Raw genomic sequence first — 10,000 nt, 5'->3', positions numbered from 1 at the left:
AAGAATGACATTAATTACAGAATTACAGAATGTCAAAGAATGTCACTGGGGTAGTCTGTTGGGTTAAAACTATTGACAATTAGTATCTAATTCACAGTAGGGGTTATTTATCTGAAAAATTATATAAAATAACCGAAACAGTAAAAGAATGACATTAATTACAGAATTACAGAATGTCAAAGAATGCCACTGGGGTAGTCTGTTGGGTTAAAACTATTGACAGTTAGCATCTAATTCACAAAAGGAATGAGTTATTTAATAGAACACGGGTTATTTATCTGAAAAATTATATAAAATAACAGAAACAGTAAAAGAATTACATTCATTACAGAATTACAGAATGTCAAAGAATGCCACTGGGTGGTTCTGTTGGGTTAAAACTGTTAAAATTAGCATCTAACAGAACCCGCGTTATTTATCTGAAAAATAATATAAAATAACGGAAATAGAAACAGAATTACATTAATTACAGAATGTCATAGCATTTCATTAAGTAGTCTGTTGGGTTCAAACTACTGACAATTAACATCTAATTCACAAAAGGCATAATTACTTAATAGAACATATAGGTCATTATCTGAAAAATTATATAAAATAACAGACAAACTCCCAATGTTCTTTTATTATTTCACATAATTACGAATAGATATTGTAATAAAACCAAATGACTTCCCTGAAATCACAGCAGTTATCTGAACCGTCTGCTTGCAGTCACAAAAGGTATCTCTTAATTGCTGGCGTAATTACATTAAATAGCAAAATAACACAACTTAATTTTCACTAACGAAAGTTGGTTCTCTTGCATTCACAAGTTTATCTCTAATCCACGAACGTAATAACATGAAATAAAATAATGAAGCGTATTAAAAGACAAAGATAATGATATTTCTCTGAAAGCTTTGAAACATAAGCATTCTGTAAATCCGCTTTTCATTCACAGAATTCTCTTATTTCCTAAGGTAATAACATCAAATAAGAGAGTTACTTGCTTTACAAGAACGAGTAAAAAATGTGTCGAAGTTTCTATGGCGCAATCGAGTTTTCTGTATAGCTGCTGCGGAGTATAATCAAGGCAACTGAAAATAGATCTATCCTTCGGTGGTCTCGGTATAATGCTGTAAGAGTTGCAGCCCATGAAACTTAACCACGGCCCGGTGGTGGTCTATCCTATATCACTGCCAGAATCACGATCATGGCTAACTTTAACCTAAAATAAAATAAAAACTACTGAGGCTAGAGGGCTGCAATTTGGTATGTTTGATGATTGGAGGGTGGATGATCAACATCCTAATTTGCAGCCCTCTAGCCTCAGTAGTTTTTAAGATCTGAGGGCGGACAGAAAAAAGTGCGGACGGAATAAAGTGCGGACGGACAGACAAAGCCGGCACAATAGTTTTCTTTTAACTAAAAATAGGACTCCACTGTAAGATCAGAATTCTACAAAATCAGCTTTTCATTCACAAAAATCTCTTATTCATCAATTTAACGTCGTAAAATAACAGAAATGTGACGTAATAATAAAAAAAACACAACAATACGACTCCATTGTAAGATCAGCGTTCTACAAATCCGCTGTTCATTCATGAAAGTTATTTTCTTATTTTCTGAGAGATCTGTTTCCAAGAACATCGATCCAGACGGCAGATGAGATCGATGGGGGTCTTGTGTAACATTACCTTTCAATTTAATGGCATACGAAGGAGGATAATCTCGTGAATCTTGTCTTGAAATAACAAATAATATGATAGAGTTTATATATATGTATATATATAATTTATATATATATATATATATATATATATATATATATATATATAGATTATATATGTAAATATAAATATATATATTTATATATATATATATATATATATATATATATTAATCTCCACTCTAATTTCGAAAAATAGATATATGTGTCACAGATAAAAGTGAATTAGTACCTAAAGAGAGAGAGAGAGAGAGAGAGAGAGAGAGAGAGAGAGAGAGAGAGAGAGAGAGAATCAGTCAGTCAGTCAGTCAGAGAGTGAGTGACTCTGAGAGAGAGAGAGAGAGAGAGAGAGAATCAGTCGAAGAGAAAGAGAGAGAGAGAGAGAGAGTCAGTCAGTCAGTCAGAAAGAGAAAGAATCAGTAAGAGAGAGGGGTAGAGAGAGAGAGAGAGAGAGAGCGCGAGAGAGAAACCATCCCCTAAGGCAGAACACAAGAGTAGGCAACAGCATCAATATCATCAGTAGCAACGAAACATCTTCAAGCCCTCAGCTGCATCCCCCTCATCCTCCATCCCCTACCCCCACCCCCCCCCTCCCCGAGACGACGACGACGGCCCTTACTTAAGTGTCCCGTCACGGCAATTAAAGAACCTTTTTAAAAATAACGACTAACTGTAAAAAAATAAAAAAAATCTAAAAAAAAAATCCTCGTTTAATTGAGGCTGAGGATCGCTTAATAGGGAGCCGGGCCGTTAAGCTATTTAGCAGTTAATGGGCCACTTTCAGTATATTGTCCTTGGTCGCAGAAGGGTGACCGCGAGAGAACAATTTCTTTTTTTTTTTTTTTTTTTTTGGGGGGGCGGCATTTCGCCGGCAGATTTTGCACCCAGTGACTAGTACTGGTGGGGAAACTGACCAAGCTGAATCTCGCCTGTGGCCACAAGCGAGAATAACCCCGGGACATTTTTATTATTTTGTCGTCAGAGTTTACACCAAGAGGTTGGTATTGGTGGCAAAATTGGCAAAATTGCTTCTTATATTTGACGACAACTGAGGTCAATCCCTAAAAATCTCTTACCGTTTTGTGGTCAGACTTGGCAATAAGTGACCTGTTACAATGGCAAAATTGGCAAAATCGGCAACTACATCCCGCATTTGTCAGCAAGCGACGACAATCCTTTAGTATCTCATACAATTTTGTTGCCAGAATTGGCACCAAGTGGTCAATATTGGTGACAAAATTGCCAAAATTACATTTGGCCACAAGCGAAAATAATCCCTTGACATCTTTTACCATTTTGTCGTCAGAATTGGCACCCAGTGGCCAGTACTGGTAGCAAAATTGACAAAGCTGCATCTCGCATTTGTCGACAAGCGAGAATAATCCCTAAACATCTTTTGCCATTTTGCTGTTAAACCCTGCCCCTAGCAGCCAGCATTGGTGACAAAATTGGCAAAACTGCACCTGGCATGTGGCGACAAACGACAGCAATTCCCATCTTGCTGCTAAACTTTGCACCAAGTGGACAGTATTGGTGACAAAATTGGCAAAGCTGCATACCACACGTGGACAACTGACAATAATCCACATTTTGTTGTTAAAACTTTCCACCGAGTAGCCAGCGATTTCTGAAGAGCACATTTTACTGGCACCAGTACTGGATTCACTGGTGAATTAATCCAGTAATTTTTTTTTTACATTTAAGCTAACAGTATAAATGCACAACCGACATCACTGCAAGCTAACCGTGACTGGCTACAGTTTAAATACATCGGCCAATCAGAGGCAAGACAGAGCAATCAATGATATCATCTGAGGACATTTACCGTCAGCTAAAAAAATATAAACTTTTATAAGTCCATCAACTTAAATAGAAAAAGTCCAGAAACTAGAACACCCAAATACTTATGAAATAGCACCCAAATGGACTAATTAAATTTAAATAATAAAGAGAGATAAATCAAAGGAAAATAGGTTAATGGAGTACGGACCTTAAAAGTACTATTAAGAGACCATTAAGACAGAATTTGAACCCTCTTTTAAAAACTGACACCGTCATCAATAACATTTACAAATACAACTTGTTAAGTCTGCCCTTTAACCACAAATTAAAACTCATTAATTCCCCGTGAGCTAATCATCGCATAAGTACTTCAATATGCAAATAAGGTGCCTAATTACATAAACATGAACCACTTCTCTAAATGTGTCAGAGACCTAACAGGATTCAAAAATATTTTTCTCCAAGTGGAGACAATGTAAGCCAAGCACCTACGCTGCTATGTAAGCTCAAGTGACAATTTGTTGTGTCGCGGGTGTGAGGGTAGCAGCCTCACCTCACAAGTCAGTGCTTGGATACATGCAACAGCTTGTGTACGTGGTAAAGGTCACAGTAAGACATCTGTACTTCTTGAGTGAAAATCAGCCAAACAGGATATTTGTTGTGGCTAAATATAAAATTAATGTTGGCCTCATAGTGTGTGTGTGTGTGTGCGTGTGTGTGCACGTGCGTGCAAGATAGTGAAGATTGACTGCATCCGTAAAAATAGCTCATTACGTTTTTTCAGCGCAGTAAAAGCCAGAACAGGAAGTATAAAGATTATTAAAAAAGTTTAACTGTCCATAATAAAAAATTAATTAGTAAATGATATAAATAGAGACAGTACACAAAAATTCTAAAAAGCCAACAACAAACAAAAAGAGTCACAGAAAAGCTCCGTTCAGGACGCCGTGACGTCACATCCGCCTGGCCTCTTAACCGAAGCGAAAAAAAAGGTTAATAATATCTTTCCACGAAAGCGTCCACAACTTGGAAATGAAAAATCTATGCATAATTCATTTCCCCGAAATGGATGAGAAATGACCTTGATATTTGTCCCCGTCCTGTAATATATATATATACAAATTAGCATACGGTGGGAAACGATGTTGACTTTTAATTAGTAAATATCATTATATCTTCCGCGCCAGGATCAATGATATTTGAATAGCCTGGCGAGCTACAAAATGGGTATGGTGGCATATGCTACTTTTTTCCTATGTGTGTTGTGTTCTTATTTGCTATATGTATATGTATATATATATATATATATATATATATATATATATATATATATATATATATATATATATATATATATATATATATATATATATAACATCCACAAATATATGAATTCGATATTAAATCATTTAAAAATAAATAAATTGGATATTGAACAACATATGTGGCTTAATATTTGTGAATATAAAAAGGTCACCCCTGTATAATTCACAAAAACTCCCATAAACATATACTGTACATACTCACTGAGAGAGAGAGAGAGAGAGAGAGAGAGAGAGAGAGAGAGAGAGAGAGAGAGAGAGAGAGAGAGAGTAAATAAAAGGGTCACGCCAAGACTTTCCAAGAGCGATGGTTAAGGAATTGCACAACGATTGCGGTCAAGTGAAGAGTCCCGTGCACTTTTGTCTTCTCGGAAATTTACTCACATCCGAGGAAAAGGAAAACGAGCACTTCTTACTAATTACAGCGTCTGCACACCCTCCAGCCGCACATGGGAACCGGGCGGCCATCACGCATGCGCGGATCGCAGAGTAGTACAAGGGGAGGATCCCATCGAAAAGTGACGATGAAGCTGGATTGCATTTGTAAATACTGCTTGAAGAATGCATGTGTGTGTGTGTATATACACACACACACACACATATATATATATATATATATATATATATATATAAATAAACATATATATATATATATATATATATATATATATATATATATATATATATATATATATTTATATATATGGCAGGGCAGCCGATCGAGGCTACGGCCTATCCCAACGCCAAATCAAAGTCCTTCAAAAGAAGGCATCGCGCTTACCCCATATGAAAAATGGCAAAAAGCACGTTAAAACGAAGAAGATATATATATATTCACCTCAATTATCATATTGTTTCTCTATGTATTTTACATTACTAAAACATAATAATAATAATAATAATAATAATAATAATAATAATAATAATAATAATAATAATAATAATAGTAATTCTGAACAACTTTCATATCTCTGAAAAACAAAATAACCATTACACCAAGCGCACTCAAATTGCAAACGACTAATGGCAAACCTTCCTGAAGAGAAAAAAAACTCTAGACAGAGGCCTCCGACGAAGGACTCCCTAAGGAGGCCTCAGGATGTGCAAGTAACGTAAGGGCGTATAGGATGGGGATCCTTCGCTCCTTAAGGAGTTGCAGTGCCAGATGGTAACGCCGCCCCCGCGCGCGCTCGGGCGCGTAATGACATAGGAACCTGTTCTTGCTTCCTTGTGTTTGCGCTTTGATAGACTCCTCTATGGTTCTTGTAAATGCTTGCGTGCGTGTAGGTGTGTATGTGTATGTATACATATACATACACACATGTATGTATGTATGTATATATATAAATTATATATATGTATAATATATATATAAATATAAATATAAATTATATATATATATATATATATATATATATATATATATATATATATATATATATATATAGAGAGAGAGAGAGAGAGAGAGAGAGAGAGAGAGAGAGAGAGAGAGAGAGAGAGAGAGAGAGAGAGAGAGAGAGAGAGAGAGGATTAAAAATGAGATTACATTTCATGTACATGATGCTCTGGTAATTATTAACTTGGAAAAGATGTAATATTTAAGCATAATTACTACTTAAATATTTCATTTCATATCTAATGTTTATATGAGGTAATTATATATATATATTATATATATATATATATATTATGCATACATATAAATACATATATGTTATGTATGTATATTATACATATTTATATATTACCTCTCAATACGACCCCCCACAAAACATTACAGCTTCGTCAACAAGCCATGCAACCAATCGCCATCTACTGAAACATTCAGACATCAATTATCCTCACAAATTATTGCAACTTCCAACACAATTACCACAGCAGCGTAAACAAGGCGAACAAAAACTCACCCCAAATTTTTAACAAAGAAAACGTTATACCGTCATTTCAAGTGCATTAACATGCACGGCCAATTAAAGGAAAATAATGCAATTCTCCCAAACGCATCCATCACGCAATTAGGAAATATATCACGATACAATATCGAGAAGTATGTTATGGCCAGGTATGCAAATTTGGCAAATTATATGCAAATCGAAGATGACTACCGGGTGGAACCTTTATGTCCATATTTCATGAAAGACGCCGATAATTCTGCGTTTATCCATTAATTTTAATTTTCTGTCATGAATCTCTTTTGTTGAATTCATTTCTTCGTTTCTCTGTTAATTTTATTTTGTGTTATATATTTCTTTTGTTAAATTTAATGTAAAAATAATTTCAATTGATAATTAATTTCATTCTGCGTTATGCATTTCTTCCGTTGAATTTACTGTAAAATAAACATTCACGCTTTCTTCAGTTAATAGTGTGTACCTTTGTTTTTCTGTGTGTAACTACTACCGAAACCGCCCGTGGGATAGGGCGACAGATTACTGGTAACCCAACCGGGGGTTGACCTCTCTCGCCACTGGGAAGCCTAAACGTTCATTTTCTGTAGATTATCTTCCAGACTTCCTAATCACTTACTACCTTATGCTATCCTCCTTGCATTGGCGGGGTGGGTAGAGCTCTCGGCTACCACGCTGTCGGCCCAGCGCTCGACTCTCCGACCGGCCAATGAAGAATTAGAGGAATTTGTTTCTGGTGATAGAAATTCATTTCTCGTCATAATGTGGTTCGGATTCCACAATAAGCTGTAGGTCCCGTTGCTAGGCAACTATCTCTTCACTCTGTCCTTTAACTTCTCTTACTTCCATTATTCTTTGGTAGGAGGGGCCGTGGGTAACAGTGGGTAGTCACCACAGCTTATATGAGGCATCAGTAATACCAATCACTGGTCACCCATCCAGTGAGCGCCCAGACCGGATGCCTTACGCCTCTAACGCTTCTAGCAATCATTTGATAAACATATTTAAAATAAAATAACAAATCAATGGTCACCCATCCAATGAACGTCCAGACCAGATGCCTTACATCTCTGACGCATTTAATAAACATATTTTTTTAAAATCTGGTCACCCATCCAATGAACGTCCAGATCGGATGCCTCACGCCCCTGACGCTCTGCCAATCATTTGATAAACATATTTAGAAAAAATAACGAGACGCATAACGCAGTTCGAGAAGGAATTTTCAGCCGTTACTGACATAACAACGCGAGAAGCGTTGTTAACGTTATTAAAACTTAGCATCAGTTAATAAACGTAATTAAAAAAAAATAACCGAACGCATAACGCAATTCGAGAGACTGAAAAGGAATTTTCAGCCAAGACTGACATAACAACGCGGGAAGCGTTATTAACGTTATTAAAACGCAGCAATCATTTGAAAATGAATTTCTGCCATTACTGACGCAACAACGCGAGAAGCGTTTATTTACATTATTCCAACATTCAAACGTTCAGCTACGGAGCCAATTACCGGGGAATTAATTCAACATCGCGGCAGCGGCGTTGTTAATAGCTAAACAACGCTAATTACGGACGCGAAAACAACGTAATTACGAGGCGAAATGCCGGCGGAGAGCTTTGTCGAATTACGGAAGAATGAGAGGAAATGAATAAAAAAAAAAAGGGACGCAAAGGAATGCGAATTAAAATGACAAGGATGATTGAATTGTGCAAATGGAGAGGTAAGAATGTGACGATAATTACGGGAGGGTATAAAAGTGGCTTGGGGAATGAGAAACAAATAAGGATATGAGAAATAAATAAGGATAATTGCAAATATCCATCAAGAGCTTTGGAGGTTGGTAATAATGACTGTTTCAATCTACGAGGAAATGCAAATAGGAAATGAGCCAACATGAATAAAACATTATTATTATTATTATTATTACTACAAGCCAAGCTACAACCCTAATTTGATACGCAATAGGCTACAAGCACAGGTAACCCAGTACAAGAAAGAAGATTCAAAACCAAGAACTGGTGGAAAAAACAAACTAAAATAAACAAGACAAATAACAAATAAATTACGAAGTGAGATTCTCGTCAGGCTTAATTAATAAACAATTTCTTCGTCGCAGTCGAGTTTTCTGTACAGACGCTACAGCGTATAATCAAGGCCACTGAAAATAGATCTACAGTATCTTTTGGTGGTCTAAGTTTAATGCTGTATGAGCCGCGACCCATGAAACTTTAACTAAGGCCCGGTGGTGGCCTGTCCTATATCGTTGCCAGAAGTACGATTTTGACTAACTTTAACCTTAAATAAAATGAAAACTACTGAGGCTAGAGGGCTGCAATTTGGTATGTTTGATGATTGAAGGGTGGATGGTCAACACACCAATTTCCAGCCCTCTAACCTCAGTAGTTTTTAAGATCTGAGGGCGGACAGGATAAAGTGCGGACGGACACAGACAAAGCCGGCACAATAGTTTTCTTTTACGGAAAACTAAAAACCAAAAAAAAAAAATAAATAAATAATAAATACAAATTTATACAAAGTAAGTGAAAATCAGAAGCAAATATTAAACTATTTCCGATAAACATCTGAAAGTAATATATCGAAAATTAATTCATTAATGACAATCCCCGAAGGAAGGTAGTGCCGTCAGTGCACCACATGCGGTGCACTGTAGGCATTACTTAAGGTTCTTGGCAGCGTGCCTTCGGCCCCCAGCTGCAACCCCTTTCGTTCCTTTTACTGCACCTCCTTTCATTTTCTCTTTCTTCCGTCTTACTCTCCATCCTTTCCTGACAATTGATTCACAGAGCGACATCAAAAGGTTTTCCTCCTGTTACACCTTTCAAACCTTTCAACTCTCAATTTCCGTTTCAGTGCTGAATGACCTTATAGGTCCCAGTGATTGGCCTTTGGCCTAAAGTCTATATTCAATCAATCAGTCAATTAATGAATCAATAAATCATTAAGAGTTTGTTTATTTACGCTGTCCCTAAACTAGGATAAAGGGGGGGGGGTTAAAATAAGATGCGTTATTGAAACTTGCAACAAACCTTGAGAGTCAGGTTTAAGCGGGTTTGTGGAAACAGACAAATAATAATAATAATAATAATAATAATAATAATAATAATAATAATAATAATAATAATAATACTAATAATAATAATCAAGAAATTAGTTAATTATTAAACAACAAAAGTAGTTTTAACTGAACAACAATAATAGCAAATACTTTTGTTTTTGTTCCTAATTAACCGTTACAGAAAAACAAGTAATTACAAGT

At 36.1% G+C, this 10,000-nt stretch overlaps 1 protein-coding gene across 1 annotated transcript in view; it reads right to left on the bottom strand.

Annotated features, from left to right (window-relative positions):
- Positions 1–10,000, bottom strand: part of LOC136825409 (homeobox protein OTX1 A-like) — a 316,092-nt gene that overhangs the window by 161,195 nt on the left and 144,897 nt on the right. The window lies entirely within an intron of this gene.

The sequence above is a fragment of the Macrobrachium rosenbergii genome, chromosome 37, assembly GCF_040412425.1.
Source record: "Macrobrachium rosenbergii isolate ZJJX-2024 chromosome 37, ASM4041242v1, whole genome shotgun sequence".
Taxonomy (NCBI): domain Eukaryota; kingdom Metazoa; phylum Arthropoda; class Malacostraca; order Decapoda; family Palaemonidae; genus Macrobrachium; species Macrobrachium rosenbergii.
The sequence above is the reverse complement of the archived record's forward strand: the minus strand, read 5'-3'. Positions and strand labels throughout refer to the sequence as shown.